Source organism: Meles meles, chromosome 9, assembly GCF_922984935.1.
Source record: "Meles meles chromosome 9, mMelMel3.1 paternal haplotype, whole genome shotgun sequence".
Classification (NCBI taxonomy): domain Eukaryota; kingdom Metazoa; phylum Chordata; class Mammalia; order Carnivora; family Mustelidae; genus Meles; species Meles meles.
In genome coordinates this window covers 55,811,489-55,831,669 of record NC_060074.1, presented here as the reverse complement: position 1 = coordinate 55,831,669, position 20,181 = coordinate 55,811,489, and the positions used below count along the sequence as shown (strand labels likewise).

The following is a 20,181-nucleotide window of genomic DNA, read 5'->3' as shown; positions in this document are numbered from 1 at the left end:
GATCATCAAGAAGAGGTCAGTAAAATGAGGACTCCATAAATGTACCCGACTGAGGAACAATCACACTGCAGCTCCAGCACCTGTCATGTAAGTGTAATCTCACTTAAACCATACAACAAACCTGGAGACAGGCTTTACTCCCTTCAGAGAAGTTAAAAGCATGCCCAAGGTCACACAGTCTATAAGTGGCAGAGCTTCAGCCAAGTGACACTCATGTCCCTGTTCTACTGTTTTACAGAGCAAGGATACACAGAGGCCCTCTGGCTTGATCAACCTGGAATTTCCTCTCCTGATTCCAAGCAAGCACACAGGTACAGAGGCTTTCCCCTTACGAAAAAATGCCACCAGCCTTCTCGGTCCTCTTGCTTACATCACACCTGGGGATGATTTTTCTAGCTGTTTCATGTATATGTGTCTTATGCTCCTAATTAGATTGTAAACTCCTGACCTGCAGGGACCAGATCTTCCATTTCCTTTGCAACCTTTTGCAGTACTGCTGTGACCCAATAAATGTCTGCGGCATGAATGAACCTGTAGAGATAAAAATACTTTATGGTATCCCCATTTATTGGTTTCATGCTCTTACTTTGCTTTGTGATAGGACCGTACATTATAAGCTTCTAGAGGGCCGAGGAAATGGCTTGGTGCTTTCCTTACACTCAGCAGGCACCATGCAAAATTTGATCCCTGCATGCCTTTTTGATGCTCTGGATAATATTAGCACACTGGAGTGTTTTTGTGTATCTAAGGACCGAGGTTGTCAGCCTCTATGCGGCGGGGAATGTTCCTTCCTTTCCACAGTAAGCTCCCCTGGCGCCTAGGACAGGGCTAGATTACTGCTGAAGCCCCCTCCCCCGTCCCCTCTTCCCCCAACCCCTCCCGCTTATTTTTATTGCCAAGGAGGCCGACTGCGAAAATGGCAAGCTCTTGCATAACCCCAGACCTTGCAAGGAAATGAGCGAAGTAGAAGAGGATTTGAAGGCAGGTCAGAAATGGCCTAGATGAGAACACTGAGGCTTCTCGCTGACCAGCAGGACCCCAGCCGCGCGCCTCCCGCCGTCGCGGGGACCTGGAGGCAGTCCGCCCGCCCTGCGCGCCCCCGGGAGCTGTCCAGACGGCCCCGCCCGCGCCTACCTGGGCACTCACCCGCGCCGCGCGGCCTCTCCTCCTCCCACCCCGGCCGCGGGAGCCTGACTCGGGCCTGCCCTGCCGCCGCCCCGCCTCTGAGAAGTCCCGCGGGCTGCGCGCTCGCAGGCTCCTCCGGGCCCGCCAGACCGCGCCGGGCGCGCCGGGGGCGGCCTGGCCAGGCTCGTCGGGGCTCGGCGGGCTCGCCCCCGGCCGGGCGCCTGCAGGGGGCGCGGGGACGGCCCCGCCCCGCCGCCTTCCCTCTCCCTCCCGGCTCCCTGGATCCGCGCCGGGAGGAAATGATGTGTTGCTGCCTGGTTAATCACAGCTCCAGACACTCATTGGCCGAGCGCTCCGCAGCCACTTCCTTCTCCTCCTCCTCCCGCTCCTCCCGCTCCGGCTCCTGCTCTTTGCAGCCGCCGCCGCCGCCGCAGCCTCCCCCTCCGCGCCGGGGGAACTTTTCTACTCTCTGTGACCGTCTCCCCCGCCGCCCCTCGGGCGAGCCTCCCCACGGGCCGCCCGCCCCGCCCGCGGCTGCCCTCCCAGCCCGAGCCGCTGCGCCTCGGGAAGTTTATTCCGCCCGCCCTCCTCCCCTTCCTCCTCCTCCTCCTCTTCACCCCGCCTCCCCTCCCTCCCCCGGCTCTTTCCCCCGGGTGGCTGTCGCCGCCGCCGCCTCCAGGCTGCTCCTCAGCCAGCCGCGCCGGCCCTAGGGCTGGAGAGCCCCTGGCCGCCCGTACCGCCCGGCTGCAGTCGCCGCGGCCACCGCTCGGGGCCGGTCGCCGGCCCTCGGCCCCACAGAGTTCCGGGCTCTCTCGCCGGCTGCACCGCCCCGCCCCGCCCCGCGCCGCGCTGCGCCGCGCCGCTCCGCGCCGACCTGCAGCGCCCGGCTGGCTCGCACTCCGCCTCCCCCGGCTCAGCCCCGGCAGCGGCGGGACCAGAGGTGAGGGCAGGTCGCCCGCCGCGCCGCGGGGGCGGGGAGGACCGAGGGAGGAGGGCGCCTGGCGGGAGAAGAGGCTGGGATTGGGGGTGGGAAGGTGGGCGTCTGCGGTGCCTCCCCCTCGCTTTCATTCCTTTCTCCCCCAGGCTTCATCCACTCTAGGTGGGGGAAGCAGCCGCGGAACAAAACTGTCTTGCTCTGGGCCTGAACTGCTGGTGGGGTATGGGAGAGGACAGGGGCATGGGGCGGGGGGGGGGGGGGTGTCTCTGGGTTGCAGCATGTGTGTGTTTGTGTGCGTGTGTGTGTGTGTGTGTAGTGAACTCCTTCAGGGTGTGCGCCGCTGACTTGTAAATCGATCTGGTCGCCCGTGGCTCACCTTCTCAGCTTAGCTTGGTACAGAGTAAAGGGATGGGCTAATCACCCCCACCCTCAAAATATCCGTCTCTTCCAAGAGGAATTTTCTGCTGGAGAGATAGCCAATAAACTCTGCTCAACTCCCTCCCGCCCTCCGTTCTTCCTAGCTGCAGTTTCAAAAAGCTTCAAAGCCAGGAATGTGGGATTCATCTCCCGATCCCCAGAAGGCAAATGTGGTTACAGATGTTGCACGGTACTTTGCCAAGTTTAAAACCCTTCCTTCAACACTGTAACCAAAACAGCGAGGCTAGAACCTGGGGCGCGCTGGGGAGAGATGTGGGCCTCTGGGGCCGCTGCATTCACTAACTTCCTTTGGTCTCTAGGCTGGCTTACGTCTGTCCAGTTTTCGCCAGATATGTCTCTCCCCCTCCCCCAACCTCCTTTCCCTGGAGTTTTGAACGTTCCTTGCATGGGAGAAAAGCTGTAGAGGAAGCTACTTAAGGAAATAAAACATTCCACTTAGTAGCAGAAGAAAAGTCTTGGTTAAAAAGTTGTGCTTCATTTGGCTTTTGGAGAGAGGTAGCAAAGTAATCAATGGATCTGTTAATTTTGTTGGGATTCTTTTTTGAGGGTTGTGTGTGAGAGAGAGGGTGTGTGAGTGATGGGAGTTAGGTTATGAGAAGAAGGACTGATCTCATACATAGTTTGTATATTTTTGAAAAGAGGCCCTCTAATTGAGACTTAGATAGAACCCAGTGGTTTTAAAGAATCCTGTCCCAGAGATGCAGACTGCTCTGACAGCCCAAGGGAAGGCGGTGGCAAAAAATAGACACCACCTCCCTTTTCCCCCAAAAAAATTCTTCCTGGAAAGGTGGTGTTAAGAAATTTCAGAGATGGGCTGATCCAAGTGGCAGGCCTTAAATGGAAACACTATAGTATGTCTTGGCACTTGTCTCTGGAGGTGGGTGGCTGGCTGGGGGCCCAGGCTTGGGCAGCCAGCAGACACTAGACTTGTGCTGACCTCAGACACTGGCCTCGCCATCCAGCTTTACAATATGCTTAAGTATGAAATATGGGCCTCACCCTCTTCACTGATAGGGACACAGGGGTCAGGAGGTTGTCCTAGGCCTGGACAGGACTTGGATCACCTGGCTTCTAAGACCAAATCACTTTTTTGTGTGAGGCAGTCCTTTTTGTTTGTTGGCCTGGAAGTCAAAACACAAAACAAAAAAACAAAACGGAAGTCTTTTGAAGCCGAAGTGTGTAGGTCTTAAATCCATGGAATTGTGTGGCAGATGATACTCAAAAGGTGGAGAATGATGTTGCCGTAAATTCTGGATAGACGGCAAAAATCAAGGGCTGGGATAGGGAGAGATTGGGTTCCTACTTTCCCGGAGGTCTGGGTGAATTTTTATGGAAATAGGGAGAGTGGGTTTTAAGTAAAGACTTGATTTAGGTCATAGTTTTACAACTTTTGTACCTTGGAAGAGAGTGATCATTTGCATCTGAATAAGTTTCCTGTTATCTCTAAGTAATCTAAAAGAATATTAAGGATGCGGCATAGAGATGGAGGGGTCTGCCTTATTCAGGAACGTCATTAATTTCAGAAGTGGGGACTTAATACCATTAATAGCATTGTAATGACTTTTTTTCAGAGTAGTGATTTACCAAATTTTCTGCATCTGTCTACTGAACAGCTAACAGTGATTGAATCAGTAAATAGAGACTCTGCCTCTATCTTACCCTAGATTACACAGAACTAATACTGTGATCATCATGATAGACTTCTAGGTAAGGTTGGATCAAGTAGTCCAGGCTTCTGGAGGAGGAGGGGACAGGGCAGAAATGCATTTGAAAAATGATCCTGTTATTCAAGGTCATGAGGTGAAGATGGAATCAATGTGTGTGTGTGTGTACATGCAAGAAGTACATTAGACAAAGAAGAGCTGGGACTGGGAACCGTCTTCTGTGCTTGTTCTGCTGTTGGATCCCTGCATCCTGATTTATTTTTATGTGAAGGGATCTAATGCACAACTTGTGAGAAACGGGGGAGAAGCAAGCTATTAATGGTATCAAAACCCTCTGATGTGTTTTGAATGAATTTGGTGACCAGTGTGGCGGGGGTGGGGGGTTGGGAACATTGGCTTTGTTCTAGGCACCGTGCTCAGCTCTTCACATGCATTTTTCATGACATTTTCACAGCAATCATATGTTTTGTTATTATGTTCCTGTTTTATGATGAGAAATTGAGGCTTTCTGAAATTGAGGGAGTTGTTCTAGTTGTAGAGCTAGTCAGTGGTGGAGCGGGGATTTGAGCTAGGAGTTTGTGAGACTCTGGAACCCATGTTTTCAGCCTCTTTTGTCAGTGTTTGCCATACTTCATTCCCTCATACACTGTCTTCATGAGTTTACCATGGCTAAGTGTCAGTCTATTAATTATTTAGTATTTTTCTGTAAGGCAATGATTGACCTTAAAAAAACTAAAAAGAAGTCATCTTTTAAGAGGAAACAATATATCACTGCCATAATTGGAAAGCCAATTCACTTGTTAGTAATGGGAGGTAATCATAAAGATACATTTATACTTACAATAAAGCCCCAAATTCAGGACAGTGATTTCTTGGGGTGTGTGTGTGTGTGTGTGTGTGTGTGTGTGTTGCAGGGACCTGGGGATCAGGGTGGAGGAGGTAGGTCGATGATCTAGCATTGGTGATCTGGGTTTTTGGGTTGATTGGTGGGTTCAGGGGTGCTGATTTTGTTTTTAGACTTTGTAACCTACATACATGATACATATTTTTTTGTGAAAAGATAAGGAAAATTAAACACATGACTATTAACATAATGACTACTCGGGGGATATTTCATTGCACTATTATGACTATAGAGAGCTTGGTGCCTGTGCGATGTAGGCTGGCAAATGCTGTTGACTGATTGATAAGACCTCAGGTGACAATTTTAAAGCAAGCTGATTGTTGTCATACCTGAATGAGATTGAGGTATCGCCCCTTGTCTGTATTCTCCTGCTTCCACTCTCATTTTAATGTTGTGACCAAAATAATAGCAGTGGTTGCAGCATGGTTTCTCCTGACTGTGGTTTCCAGAGGCTGGGCCTGAGCCGAAGCTGGTAGTTGTCAACAGCACCTTGTCGCGTGCATCTGGTGCTCAGGATGGGGCAAGAAATGCTGTCGTGAAGTGTTACAATGCTTTCATTCTTGCCGGTGGGTGAGTGTGACCGTTCAGACTGGCAAACCAGTATTTAAGGTAAAGCAAAGCATGGGCAAAATGTTAACAGCGTGAAACTGGCGAGGCTGGGAGACGAAGCCATCCGAGATTTTAGCCGGAGTCCACATAGTCTCCTGTTTCATTTTCCCAAGCAAATATTGGGCCCTGTGGCTTTATTCCTGGAAATGAGAATTTGAATTTGGTTTCCTGGTACAAAATGCCTTCTTTGATCTCTTGGAGTGAGAACTTTGTGTTTCTTTCTGTGGCTAGTTCCAGACCTCCGAAGAACCAAGTGGAAGGTTTACCTCTTCTTTTTTAGCAGTTGGCTGTAGACTGCTCTTGCTTGCCATGCTGGTTTACGAATCAGAAGTTCCAAAGCAGGATTTGTCTGTTGAAGGGGCATTCATTTAAAAGACTCCTTTTGAAAGAGCTTCATGGTGCTCGCTTCGGCAGCACATATACTGAAAGAGCTTCATGAAGATGATGTGGTTGGCAAATTATGGCCTTAGGTTCGGATGGGAGGTAGTTTTGTTTGAACTTAGGCTCCCAAAATTAACTAACGAGATCCAGCAGCTTCCTTTGTGAAGTTAAAACAGATACTTCCCTGTCCCCAGTATTCAAACCAACTGGCCAGTCGAATAATATTCCTATGCTCTTACGTGTGTTTCGGGAAATCGGAGCTTGTTTATATGTCTGAAGAATCTTCTGTGATCCGTGAGACTTTTGTTTCCCAGAGCCACCACTACTCATTTGTTTGATTTTTGGGTTTCAGTCTCTGACCAACATTCCACTTTGCCCTTCGGGTTGCTTCATTGTTTGCTCTGGGTACTTGGCCTTTATTTCTGTGACCAGGAAAGTGACTCTGAGTTTTAGTTTTTCCATATTTTGTGGAGGTTCATGCCTTAGGTGGGGTTTGTTTTTTGCACAATGGGGCGAGTTCAGAGGGTCCCCTTGAGCATAGGTGTCCTGATGCTTCTTCTGTCAGGTGTCCTGATAGGTTCAGCTCTTTCTCATCTTGGGGCTGAGCCTTGGAGCCAGTCCCTTTGCCTTGCCCTTCCCCCCACTTTTGGGGAGAGCCAGTCCTCAGGCTCAGATTAATCTCAGTGCAGGAATGCTTCCTGGATTTTGCTTTTTGACATTTTCCTAGTATTTATCATCCTTACTACTCCTTCTGGGACTTAACTGATCTTAAAAAAGAGGGCAAGGACTTCAGGTTATTCACTCCTCCATTTATTTGCTCGACACCATTCATTCTCCTTCACCGATACACAGCCTTTCAAAATTCCCTCATTGAGCTCTTTGAGGGCAAGGACTGTGTCTTATTCATCTTTTGTATATGTTTTGCACCTAACACAATGCCTGGCCCAGACCACACAGTCAGCAAATGGTTTTTTAATTGTCGAGAGAATGAATGGCTGATTGCATATTGGAGAAGCAGACAAGTCCACTACTCTAGGGAATCGGAGGCAGCCTGAGAGCAGATGATACTAGACATAGAGGTCCTTGAGGATGAGTCTGGGAAGCAGGGATGAAAGACATTCTAGGTAGAAGGAACTTTTTTTGATACCCCTTTAATGCGTGATACTGTAACATAGTGGACTCAACAAACATTTATTGTATTCTTTTCAGTTTATGCTTCCTGTTGTTGTTTTTCCGTTTAAGGGGAAAACCTTCTTTGGGAAGAATATCTCAACGTATATTTAATATCCTACAGCGCATTGATCCTGATTGCATGGCTGGGACTTTTTCAGTTGGTGAATTGACTCCTTCACACTGACTTTGTCCTGTTGCGTATGTTCACAAATAGTTGACAGTGGAAACAGCATGGTAGGCAGTGCTCATTGTGGAGAGATGGAATGTGGATGACCTCTTTGGAAAATGGATGGAATCCAGAGTGAGATTTTCTTTTGATAGGTTTTAAGGGCTGATTTGAGTGGGCATGCCATGTAGACCTTTTCTGCTTGAGTGCTTGATAGTTGGGTGCCTTGCTCATCTGTGAAAGTTAGGCACGGGGTCTTCGGTAGCCTCCGTGCAGCATGGATGACGTTGAAAATGAGATCGCTTTGGGGTGCCTGGCTGGCTGAGTTGGTAGGGCATGCTACTCTTGATCCTCGGGGTCATGAGTTCATGGGTATAGAGCTTACTTAAAAAAAAAAATTATGACATAAAGAAAATAAGATTGCTCTAGTTTTTATTTTTCTTTTTAAGGCAATTTTGGAAGAATTATCAATTGCACTTCTAAAAATAACCTTGAGCTTGATGGGAAATATACGGGGGGGCGGCTAGAGGAACATAGGAGTGGTCTTAGACAGAGCTGGGTATTAGATGTATGGTGGTACTTGGACTTTGAAGAGAGTGGATGCTGAGAAAGAACTTGAGAAAGAGCATTCTGGTGCAGAGGAGATGAGTTGAGATATTTTAAGCCAAGTTCGGACCCTTACCTTACAATAGCTATTGTAGCTCTTGATGAGTGGTGGTGTACTCTCTGTGAAAACATCATGTGCCTGATGGGTCACTCTTCTTAAGTTATAGGTTAATACTTGTCAGTATTAAGAGAGCTGGAGCTTTTGGACTTGCCACTTGATGTCAGGGACTTACACAAGATAGAAATATACATAGGAACAACCAGTAGGAGGAAAAAGTGTAGGTGGTTGTCTAGAGTGATCTTTATCTTCCTTTAGAGAATAAGGAAAATGGTAAGGGACAAGTGTGCCAAGTGATATTTTTTTAAAATGTTTTTTGAACTTGAAGAACTGAACTGTTGTGCACAACAGGTGGCACGAACAAATATTCTCTTACTTTGTGAGTATGGCCTAGTAAAAAATGGAAAATCTCAGTCCCCGGAGATTATATAAACATAAATGTTCTATTTCAGTGTTTTAAAAACATTTTTTACTCGCAGCAATACATTTTACATCATGACGGAGTACACACACATACACACATGCATATTAAAAATAAAGCTGAATTATAATTTTTACAAAACAATACAGCAGTGCGTCCTAATTTCTAGTCAATTTAAAAAAATATCCTGGTCTCTATTTACTACATTGATTTCACAACTTCCTAATGGGTTCTAACCAGCAGTATGAAGAAAAAAAAAAACAACAACTATTCTAGATATTGTGGAAATCAGCCTTAATTTGTTTATTGGACATTTGCTAATCTGGATGAGAATTTTGTTTTTCTTTTTGTATGAGTCTCAATTATTCTACAGATGGTCCATGCCCTTCTGCTCTCCCCCCACTCCCCCACCCATTGTTCTTTTCTCTGTGTAGGGGGTCTTTGCTTGTTTCCCCACATCAGATTAAAGTGACTAATATGTGCTTTGGACCAGCTCCCAAAGTACAGCATCATCTTGATCCTCATCAGCGTCAAAGGTGGGGCTAAATAACTTAAACTAGGGGCAGGAGCCACTTAGCTCCCTGTTTGTTTAGGTTATATTTGAAATGGGGTGGTGACTCTCGGTATAATAAGGGGACAGCAGGAGTCCCTCTTTAGGTACCCTGCCCCAGAAGGATAGGAGAGAGGTAGGGAAGGTGACTTGATACAGTTATTGTTCTGAAACACAAAACAAGTTTAGTAGAGACCAGCTTTTTCTATCCAAAGATGTAAGTAAGAGCTTAATTGGTGGCTGCAGTCATTCTTGCTGTCATTGTCCTTATCATCAAAATCGTTCCCACCTTGCTGCTTCCTTCATCTGTTTCCCCTCTTCTTCTTCCTTCATCTGTTGGGCTTTTATCAAGATCCTGTACCTCGGGCTGGGCATGGAAAGGACAGAAACATTAAGTTGAGCTCAAGGTGCACTTGAGTAAGGGCCTGAAGAACTGCACATCTAACTGTAAACGGCAGAAGGCCAAGTATCCTGGTCACGAGGTACGGGGGGGATAAGGATCAGACAACACCTTTGAGGAAGTGACTGTTTGGCTGGCCTTGGAAAGAGGTACCATTCCGATGTTATCATTTTCAGAGATGTCTGTATGTGTCTAGGTTGTGGAGGAGGAAACCTGCCAGGGGATGGGGCAAGGAACTATGAGGTAGTTGGCTTTGGTTTAAGGGCTACGTTGTGGAAAAACATAGTTGCACCTGTTTGTCACCACTGGAGTCAGACTCGGTGCCTTGAGGTGCAGCTTCTCAGCGAGGCAGCGTGACCTGCGATAATCGGAAGGAAGAGCAGGTTCATGTCTCTGGTTTTGCACTAATGCTAGAGCCGCAGTTGAGCGGAGGGGCGGGTGCTATGGCAGTGGTTCTGTTGCCCACCCTCCTGCATGTTTATTCTTTTCTTGCCACGCGTATATGGTAACTCCTGGAAGTTAGAAGTCTTGTGTAACGTGACTGTTGTACTCCAACTGGAGTACTCCAGTTGTACTCCAACTGATGTGGAGTACATCAGGGGGAACACGGCAGAAGAAAGCTTAGAAAGGGGGATTTAGAGGCAAATTATGGTTTACTTTGGATGCCAGGTGAAAGATTTTTAGACCTGATTCTAAAATAGCAACAGTAAGATAACATTTGGAAGGGAGGCCCTGCTCAGGCCCCTTGCTCGCATTCTCACATTGAATGCTCACGCCCAAGCTAGGAGGAACTCCCGTTTGTTATCCCCATTTTATGGAAGGAGAAACTGAGACTCAGAGGGATGCTGGAAGATGCCTGAGGTCACACATCTGAACTTGAACCCAGGCTGTACATTCCAAAGTCACTTGCTCTAAAGCAGAGTTTGGAAAGTGGCGGCCCCCAGGCTGACCACACCTCAGACTTAGGTCCCACTTGATACCCTATGTAACACTTTTTTTTTTCTTTTTGAAATAGTTGCCATCATTTAAATAGGGGAATATTTCCCAGAACAAATTCAGCTTTCCACGTTCTTCTGCAAGACTGCAAGCCCTGGCAGCCCAAGGCCCACATTCCTGTAGGGACCTGCCAGAGCTCCTTGTTACTGTGTGGTTCTCAGTGGACATGTGCGCTTGGGTTTGCCGCAGTCCCAGCTCAGTCAGTTTCCTCCCAGACGCAGAGGCCCAGCATCACTCACTCTTTATTCTTGATTCTCCTAGCCGGCTCACTCTGACGTGCTCACTGATTGACCCTATGGCATATGACTTTGAGGCCCCGATCCATAGCCTTCTATTTTGCTACAGATGAGCGGTGAGGGCAGATGCCCAGTAGGTGAGGGAAATGAGAGTAGGGGGAATTAAGGTTTTGGCCTTGGTCTGGAGAAGCCATAAGGTGCGCAGTCATTTTTTTGAAGAGAGGAAGGGGTGAGTGGGAGGCAGAAGGATGTGACTTAGGGAACGCAGATGACTGAGAGAAGGGTGCTGATCCTAAAAGAAAATGAAAGGTTAAGAGGAGCTGGTTGGGAGTAGGGCATGGTATTGGGGTTTAGGTTCTGGTGGAGTAAGCACATAGAAGAGGGCTTGCTTGAGTCTCGTGAGGAGTTGGAAATACAGCAGTGGAACCAGCAGATAAGGATTTGGAGCTGTGGGGATTAGGTCTGTTGAGAGGATGCCATCCTGGGGGATTCGGATCTGGGGGAGAGAGGTCCCTTTTGGAAATAGGAAGAAATGGACTATGGTCTGAATGATAAAATGAACCAACTACAAACAGCTTAAAGTCTCTTACTTTTTTGGGTCAAATGCCTTATCTTGCAAATAAATCAAATATTTATCCTAATAAAGGAATACTGTAACAGTCGTCAACTTTTGAACATGGGACCTAATAAACATCTGCTCATAGAATCAAAGGCAGATACACTGTTTGATGGGTGACACCTATAATTTATGTTTATGCCTATTGCACCGAGTCTAATTTAGGTGAAAGAAATTGGAACTTTTTTTTTTTTTTAAGTATCACAGGTGACAGAAAAAGTGGTTGTTCTAGCCCTGCGACGGGGAAAACAGTGCCAGAAGCAAATGACTTGTTTTGAGATTTATTCTCTTGTTTTGAGATTTATTCTCAAAAGAGATTCAACCTGTTAAAAAACGGGTTTAGAATGGAATGTCCTTTTTAAATTACAGATGAGGGTTTTTTTCTTTTTTCTTTCTTTTTTTCTCTCCTTCTTATCTTGACTTATTTGTTTAGGTTCCCTCCCAGCCAGGTCCTCCTCCGCTGGTCTCCTTCTCCCAATTGGTTCCCTTTTGATCCCAGAAGGTATTGTTTTAAGGACAATCTAGGCACAGGTGGAGTGAATCTTTCCCAGATGTGGCTATTGAGCAAGAAAATATTTCCAGGAGGGCATTTCTTTTGTTCTCAGACTTTTGGTGAATTTTTAATTCTAATTCTAGTATAGTTAACATACCGTGTTCTATTATTCTTATACTTTTGTCTCAGACATTATGGTCTCCTTTTTGGGCCACATGATTCTTAAAAAAAAAAAAAAAAAATCAAATTGGTGTTTTTATTTATAATTCCTGGCTTTATTTTATTACAGTACATTAGTATGGGTTCCCATAATTCTTTTCTTAATCAAATATTTTTGATATTTTTATGATAGTTTATGTTTTAGAGACGATATGTGATATTATATGTGCTTATGATAAGATTTGAAGTATAGGAAGGGTATATAGGAAAGGTAACTTTGGTCCTCCGGCTTCTACTCTCCCTTGCTAGAGAAAAACCATCATTAAAACGAATTGTACATCCTTCCAGTGGTCATTTTTATATTTACAAACATATACTAATGTGTTTTTCTTATAAATATAATATATTGCACATATTTCAGTTCTGGACCTGGCTGTTTTCATTTAGTTTTTATCTTAGAAATCATTTCCTATCAGGATGAACAGTTTCCTTATTATTTTGAAAGGTAATTCCATAGTATAGATATATCATTATTTATTTAACTAGTCTTTTACTTATTTGAGGTCACATTATGTGTTATAATGTTGTAGTGACTGTCTTTACATATGCTAGTTACCATGGACCTACATACTGATTTATATGTAGACGTGTATGGAGATCTGTCTCCTGTATATTGAGGGGAGGTATAAATATCAAGGACTGGAATTACTGAATCTAAGGTATTTACATTTAAAATTACAGTAGAGGTTGTAACAAGAATTTGATACTTGAGTTGTGTTGGTGAAGCAAGGTGGCATGGTGGGAATGACAAAGCAACCCATGAGACTGAAGCAGGAGTCTGTTCTCTCTGGTGTAAACCAATTTTGTGGCCCAGGAAAGTCACTTAACTTTTCTCTTTGTGGTATCTTTCTTTCCTCGTCTGCTTTGGAAAAGCAGAGACTCAGCTATTTCAGAAGTTTAATAATTTGTTGATTCTTTCAGTCTCCCTCCTGTTTGGTACTTCCAGTAAATGAAGCTTGATGATTTTTTTTTTTTTTTTCCCCTTCCTTGTGTAAGTTTGAGTCTGAGGAACCGTGGGCTTTGGAAGCCTTGCTAACCACAGGTTTACTTTGATTGTTTTAAAGCACTATGTCTGGTTTGTGCTTTATGTTAAAAGCAGAGCTTATATGGCTGATTATCTTAAAAAAAAAATACGGTGAGTGGTAAGTAGGCATTTAGTGACCAAGAAACTCATATAGTCAGCTTTTTATTATTGATCAAGAATGGAGGCAATGGATTTTTAGACTTAAGGAAAAATTTTATTTTTGTAATAGCTTTTAAAAAAAGCAATAAGTATATAATAGACAGTTTTTAAGAAACAGCACAATTTTATTTATGATTTTGGAGCATACTAGAGTGGACTGTTTTGGATCTTTCAAAGTTTTTAATAATAGGAAAAAGATACAATAGGGGATTATTGGAAATTTTGAGGTATTTAGTTGGTATAGTTTAATAAAATGGTTGTGTTTCCTGGCAGTTACCAAATTAGATGCATTTAAAAATCCAAACCCAAGTAAATAAAATTTAATATAAAATTCATGGGTTTTTTTTTTTTCCCCATGTCGCATTTTCTTCTTTAGAAATTGGCTCCCCCAGAATTAAGCAACATGCTTAAGATTTTTCATTTCAAAGACTTAAAAATTTTGGGCTGTTAGTATAAATGTAATTTTCCTGGAAAAGATTTTGAGCCCTTGGTTACTCATGAAAAAAAAAAAAAATTATTTACTAAAGCTCTTTAAGTATACAAATTTATTCACTTAGCTGTAGAGTAGCAAAAAAAAAAAAAAAGAAACAACTTAAATGTTCTATAATAACTTACATAAGTAACCTTTATATATGTTACATATATATGCATATGTATATACGCACACACACTTTTATTTTAAAAAAATGGAAAATTATATAGTCACTAAAAGTATTATCTGAGATGAATTTTCAGGGACAGATCTCACCTTCAAAGTAACCTTCTCAAAAGAAGGTTTTCATGGGTATTCCATCTAATTAGATCTTTCTTTTCCATATCTTTTTTTTTTTTTTTAAGAGATTTTAGTTATTTATTTGAGAGAGGGAGAGAGCACTCACACAAATGGGGGAAGGGGCAGAGATGGAGAAGCAGGCTCCCCGCTGAATGACCTGAGCTGAGCAGACACTTAACCTGAGCCACACAGGCACCCCTCTTCTTTTCTGTATCTTACATATGCTACCTTATGTACCCATATCTCTGGGGTAAATACTGAGCACAGAGACGGTGTTTGGTACTCTGAGTGTGCCTGTGTATCCTGTACTCATATACTGCCGTATCTATAGTAGGCATGCAGAAATTTTTAGAATGAATAGAATAGGCCACAAAGAGTATACAAAACAATATTAAGTAGAAAAAGCAGGACATGGTGTGCCTGGGTGGTTCAGTTGGTTGAGTGTCTGCCCTTGGCTCCGGTCATGGTCCCAGGGTCCTAGGATCAAGCTCCACCTTGGGCTCCCTGCTTAGTGGGGAGTCTGCTTCTCCCTCTGCCTCTGTCCCTTCTCACTTCTTGTTCATTCTCTCTTTCAAATAAATAAATACATTCTTTTTTCTTTTTTTTAAAGAAAAAGCAGGACACAAAAACCATACAATTCCAAACCCATAAATTATATACAATTCCATAAATGTAGGTAAACATAAGACATAGTACAATTCCAGACTTGTAGTTATAGACATATGGACATAGGGAAAAAAAAAAAAAAAGATTGGTAGGAAATAAAGGGGACTATTAACAGTTATTGTCTTTGAGCTGTGGGTCGTGCATAATTTTGAAGAGAAAATCTTTAAATACAAATGGGTGAAGTAAATATTGGAAGATTATGTCACCTCCATAATGTATTTTACCCTTTCAGCATTAAAGGTGGTCACCTTCCCTAAAATGATGTATTACAATACCATGGCCTTTTCTCCTCTTGAGTAAAATGTACTGGGTCTCTGCAGTGTGACAGGTTTTATATCTGCTTTAGAATTAAATTATGATCTGAGAGTTGCACTTTTAAGAAACTGGGTTTAATTTTACATTGGTTGAAGTTAAAGGGTAGTGAAAGTATATTAGATCTGGTACAAGTGTCTAATTATAATTATTGACGCATTTTCAAATGCTCTCTTAAGTATGATACATTGCCCATGATTTTGACAGCTTTGACTACATTAAACCTGCTGGAACACTCTTTGCACAAAGGTTTGTTTAAACTGAGAATTGTCAGAAGGATTCTTTGAAGAGTAGATGAACACAGATTTAGAGGTCAAATGGTGTTTTATTTCCCACTGTGCCTGGTGATTTTAGTCTGTTAAATGTTAATCGGAAGATTATCTGGATTTAGTTTCATTTCAAGAAAACTGGGAACTTAATTTTTTTGTGTAGTGTAAAAAAAAGTAGGTGAGGATATTCATTTATCATTGATTCTCTGCCACGTTAGCTGAGCTTCTACTTATCTCTCTTGCTGAAGGTCTCCAACTGCGAAACTCCAAACCGACACACTTGATTCTGCATAACAACCTCATTTTCAGAAGGTCTCCTTAGACCAAGTTCATATATTATCTCCTTTGTGTGGCTACTCCTTCCTTTTATGTAGATTTGTTGAGTAGCTACCATGTGCCGGGCACTGAGCATATAAAGACAGAAAGGCTGTCGGAGAGCTCAGCCTGAGAGAAGGAGAAGAATCAATCGCCAAGCCACAGCCGAGCAAAGCACCAGAATGGAACTCTAAACATAGAGATGGGATGTGCAGTTTTGTTCGAGAGGGCATCTGAGGTCATCTTTTCAGAGGAATGATATTCTTGAGCATCTTGAAGGTTGAGGAGGAAGGTAGCAGGTGGAAAAAGGGCTTTTGGTACAGAGGCTTATAGGAAAAATGACATCCTTCAGAGCCGAATGTGACCAGTGCTCCGCTACTCAGAAGTGTGGTGGTTGGTTCAGCAGGAATGGCACCGTTTGGGGCGCGAGCCCCCCTGGTGATGGGGAGTCTCAGGGCCGCCCAATTCTGCTGAGTGAGAGTCAGTGCTGCAACAGTATGCCTATGTGATTTGAATGCTTCTAGAAGTTTGAGAAACCCTGGACTGCAGCACGAGGAGGAGGTAAAGGATGGGAGAGCTGGGGAAGTAGACCGCCTGCCAAGGAGTCTGGACTTTAGTTTTCAAACGTGGGCTAGATAATGAAGAAGTAACATTATCAGATTCGTATTTTCCACAAATCATCTGGAAGTACAAGCGAGGCAGCCTGTTACACGATGTTTCTTGAAACCGGAATCAAAAAGTACACCACAAAAGAAGTCCTCAAATAAGTGAGAAAAGGAGGACGTTATACTCTTCTCTCAGACAGTGTAAATTTTCATAGCACATTGGAAGTTCAGAGAAGCCGGCATGGAGGAACACCTTATCTGAATCACTTACCCTGGGATATTCCCGGATATTCCTGGTCTTTCAAGTTATACCTCAGTGGAACCCTTTGTAGCTGCCTGGCTGTTAACACTCCAGGGGGAGTGGAGAGCATTTTGGAGAACATGTTTTGGGAAATGCTAGCACTCATTCCCACACTTGAGACATTGCCTTAGCTTATTAGTAGGTTGACCAACTGTCTGGGATTGCCTGGGACTATGGGCCATTCTAGGCTGCTGGACTTGCCGTGCTAAAGTCCTGGACAGGCAAAGTGAGTTTGGTACTGTTCCTACCTGTTTACTGTGCTTTTGACTGATTGCCTCATTTTCTTTAGATGGGCTCAACCTTGGACCTTAAATACCTGTTTCAGGCTCATTCTAATGGAGTGATTCCCAAATGTGTTTGCTTGTTGGAAGCACCCGGAGAGGTTTCCAAACCCAATGCCCATTCCCACCCTACAGGTTGTGATTTAATTGGTCTGGATGTACCCTGACAGTGGAATTTTTTATAGGTCTCCAGATGAGGGGTGTGAAAACTCGTTCCAAATAACTGGAACTGTGAAAAAGCAGTATTGATGCACCTTTAGAATTTATTTATTTATTTAAAGATTTTATTTATTTATTTGTACAGACAGTGATCACAAGTAGGCAGAGAGGCAGGCAGAGAGAGAGGAGGAAGCAGGCTCCCCGCTGAGCAGAGAGCCCGATGCGGGGCTCGAACCCAGGACCCTGGGATCATGACCTGAGCCGAAGGCAGAGGCTTTAACCCACTGAGCCACCCAGGCACCCCTATAATTTATTTTAATTTCATTTAATTAACTGTAATAGAAGCACTAATCATTATAAAGAAAAAAAGTTGAACTTGATCTAGCATCATGCTAGGAGATGAGGGGTAGCGGATGTTCCTCACTTTGGGAAACATTTGTTGGGAGGCTGGGGGAACAGCGGACTGGCCATGCATTGGGGACAAATGTGGCTTGAGAAGACGGTGGAGGTTTCAGAGCCTTGGGACATCCAGGGGGAGGTGATGAATGGACCGTTGAGAAGAAAAGAGTCATAGTTAAAAAGGGCTGGGCTGGAAACAGAGGAGAGCCTCTTCAGGTCCAGAGGGCAGCGAAGTTCCAGGTGGGGAATCGGCTTGGCTGGGGAGCAGGCTTGAGGGTGCTTTGCACCTGGGGTTCACGGTGAGGGCAGGGGAAGGACCTGAGGGAGGAGTCTGGGAACAGCCCAACTAGTAGGAGTGATGCTAAGGAGAGTGTGTCTTCCTCCGCTCACCCCAAGGAAGGTAGCCCTGTGGACCAGATAACAGTTTGTTTTGGTAATTTAGGACATCATTAGTCATATTTGTGTAAATTTAGCGTGAGGGAGGAAACAAGATGATAGCATGGTCACTGAAGAAAAAGCCTGGGATAGGATGGGACCTTAGGGAATAAATCTGGGTTTGTTTGGGAAGTAGTCATCCTCTCGTTACTCATGGAAGTTATTTCAACAAGGAACAAGGATTATAACGAATATTCAGATATACACAAGTAAATTGCCAGCGCTCTCTGGAGCTCTGTAAAATTGCTTTACTTTCAAATCATACCACTCACCTTTTTTCTCCTTCTCTTCCTATTCCCCGGGCACAACAATGTCAGATTCTGAATTTATATGTTTATAAGTGTCATTAAACCCCCTCCCCCCCTTTTTTTTAACGCTGACGAGAAGGCAGTGTGTGAGTCAGTATGCCACCTTTGTTCTGAGGTAGTTCACATTTGTGGACGGCTTTGGAGTGTGCCAAAGCAACACCCCGTCTTATGTGAGCCTCTGAGTAACCTTTGTACGGAAGGCAGGGCCGAGAACAGTATTCTTCCATTTCACAGGGAAAAAAGAGTAGAAGCTCTGAGGTTTAATATATTGAGGAGGACTTGCCTGTGATTAATGACTTAGTGACAGGTCCAGGATGGGATCCTGGTGTCCCGGCATGGTATTTCTTCCATCAGATTCAGGAATGGGTGGGAGTAAAGTGTGTCCCCTGCTCCCCTACCCCCCAACTTCCCCCCCAATTAGTTTGTAAGTTCTTTGAGGGCAGAGGGCAGGAGGCCTGTTGGGCCAAGCTTCCCCCTCACAAGGTGTCTCACATGGGTCTTGACGTTACTTCTGAATGACAGGGCCTGGGAACTGTAACAACAGGATTGAAAGAAGGCATCGTGGGTCACACAACTTTGAACTTGTGTCTCATTACTGAGCCACGCAATTATCTTGAGACCAGCCCAATAATATCCCCTGGCATGGTTTGTAAACATTTAATACATACACAGTTTTTGTCACTCTGTTTTGGCATTTCTTATTTTAAGACCAGAAGTCATCTACAGTGGAAGAGGCCCCAGACCGTCTGGACTTCAGTGGGGCTCTCCTTTACGTATGGGATGCCTCGATGGGCTGGTGGATGGGTGTGAGGGTACATCAGCCTCTCTGACGAAGCTCACAGTTGAGGAAAGCTGACCTTGTTTTGTAATCCCTGCAGGGCGCGAAATGGGCACTCAGTAAATACTTGTTCCTTTGAGTAAGGGAGGTGCTGTTTTGTATTGCACATTCTCCATTTTATCACAATGGACCATTATCAATTTTTTTAAATGACCTTCTTTTCCCCCCTGTGAATCGTTAAAGATAGGATGTTATGATTTCGGGAAAGGGAATGATGAAAGAGAATGAGAAAATGGAATCAGCAAGTTTTAGGACGAGAGACAAGAGGTTTTGAGTGAGCTATGAAAAGTTGAAAGCAGGAAGGAGTCGCTTAGGGGGAACTGGAAGGATGTCAGACATTTTTAAAGGAGCCCATGGAGGGGCGGTGAGGATGAGACGGGAGTATTCTAATCTGATGATGTCTTAGAGGAGAAAACTGAAGGTCTTTTCAACCTTAATTATAGCCACAGGACAAAAGCACATGATAGCACTTTTTTCCCTACTTCTACTAAGGGATGGTAGTGTATAATTTTTTTTATATAGTCCTGTCTAAGAAGCCATACATCAGACTACATTGAAATATATTATTTTTCAGAATGCTACGGATTGAGGAAGAGGAATAAGATTTTGAGTCCATTTTTTGTATTTACATTAAAATTTCAAGGTATTGCTTCAGTATGAAGTGAGGAACTTTTTAGTCACTGAGGCAAATTTAGGCAGATGAGTTAATGTTTGGTCATCAGAAAATGTGCCATTAGGAGCTTGTTTCTTTTGAGAAGAGAAAAAGGCAAAATATGAGTCAGACCATAAAGTCATTTCCCTGCACTTAATTCAGCTCCCCTCCCGCTGAAGGACCGTTGACCCACAAGGCTAATTCAGACTTGTACAGACTCTACCTCCCCAAAGCTTCTCCCCCAGGACCACCCGCAGTGCAGGTTTACTCCGTCTTCAAGGCTGACTGGGACAGAGTTTTCTTTTGTGAGGGGCCCATCCGTTGCTCACTGACTTTCATGAGGAACGTGAAAAGCGAGTCAACTCATTGGAGGGGTGTAAAGTGTGTTTTATGGATACACACCCTACTGTGCATTTTGGGTCTGCTAGTTCTGCGGCCAAGCGCCATTCTTCTTTCCTTTGTCTTTGCTCTTGATCTCCCAGTGGTTGCTATCTTGTGTTCCGTTTTGCTGGTGATTGAGATAATCTCCAAAATGTTGTGTGAATTTCCTGACTAGAAATATGTCCATGAAGGTGGATGTGAATTGTTAGGAATAATAAAAAAAAGAAATGCTTCCATCATCTTTCTTTCTTCAAACATTCATGATCTATTTATGGTTTGTTTTGATTCATGCTTTTTTCTGTTCCTTATTTAT

General features: G+C 44.4%; 1 protein-coding gene across 2 annotated transcripts in view; it reads left to right on the top strand.

Annotated features, from left to right (window-relative positions):
- Window positions 1–1,523: 1,523 nt before the first annotated feature.
- The window catches only part of ACVR1 (activin A receptor type 1), a 129,793-nt gene continuing 111,135 nt past the window's right edge, over window positions 1,524–20,181 (top strand). The window contains exon 1 of one of the 2 annotated variants that reach the window (XM_046018563.1): window positions 1,524–2,065. The gene's annotated coding sequence lies outside the window, so the exon portion shown is untranslated. Of the gene's footprint in view, window positions 2,066–16,622; window positions 16,642–20,181 lie in introns of those variants that run through there. The other variant, XM_046018565.1, reaches the window with a different exon arrangement.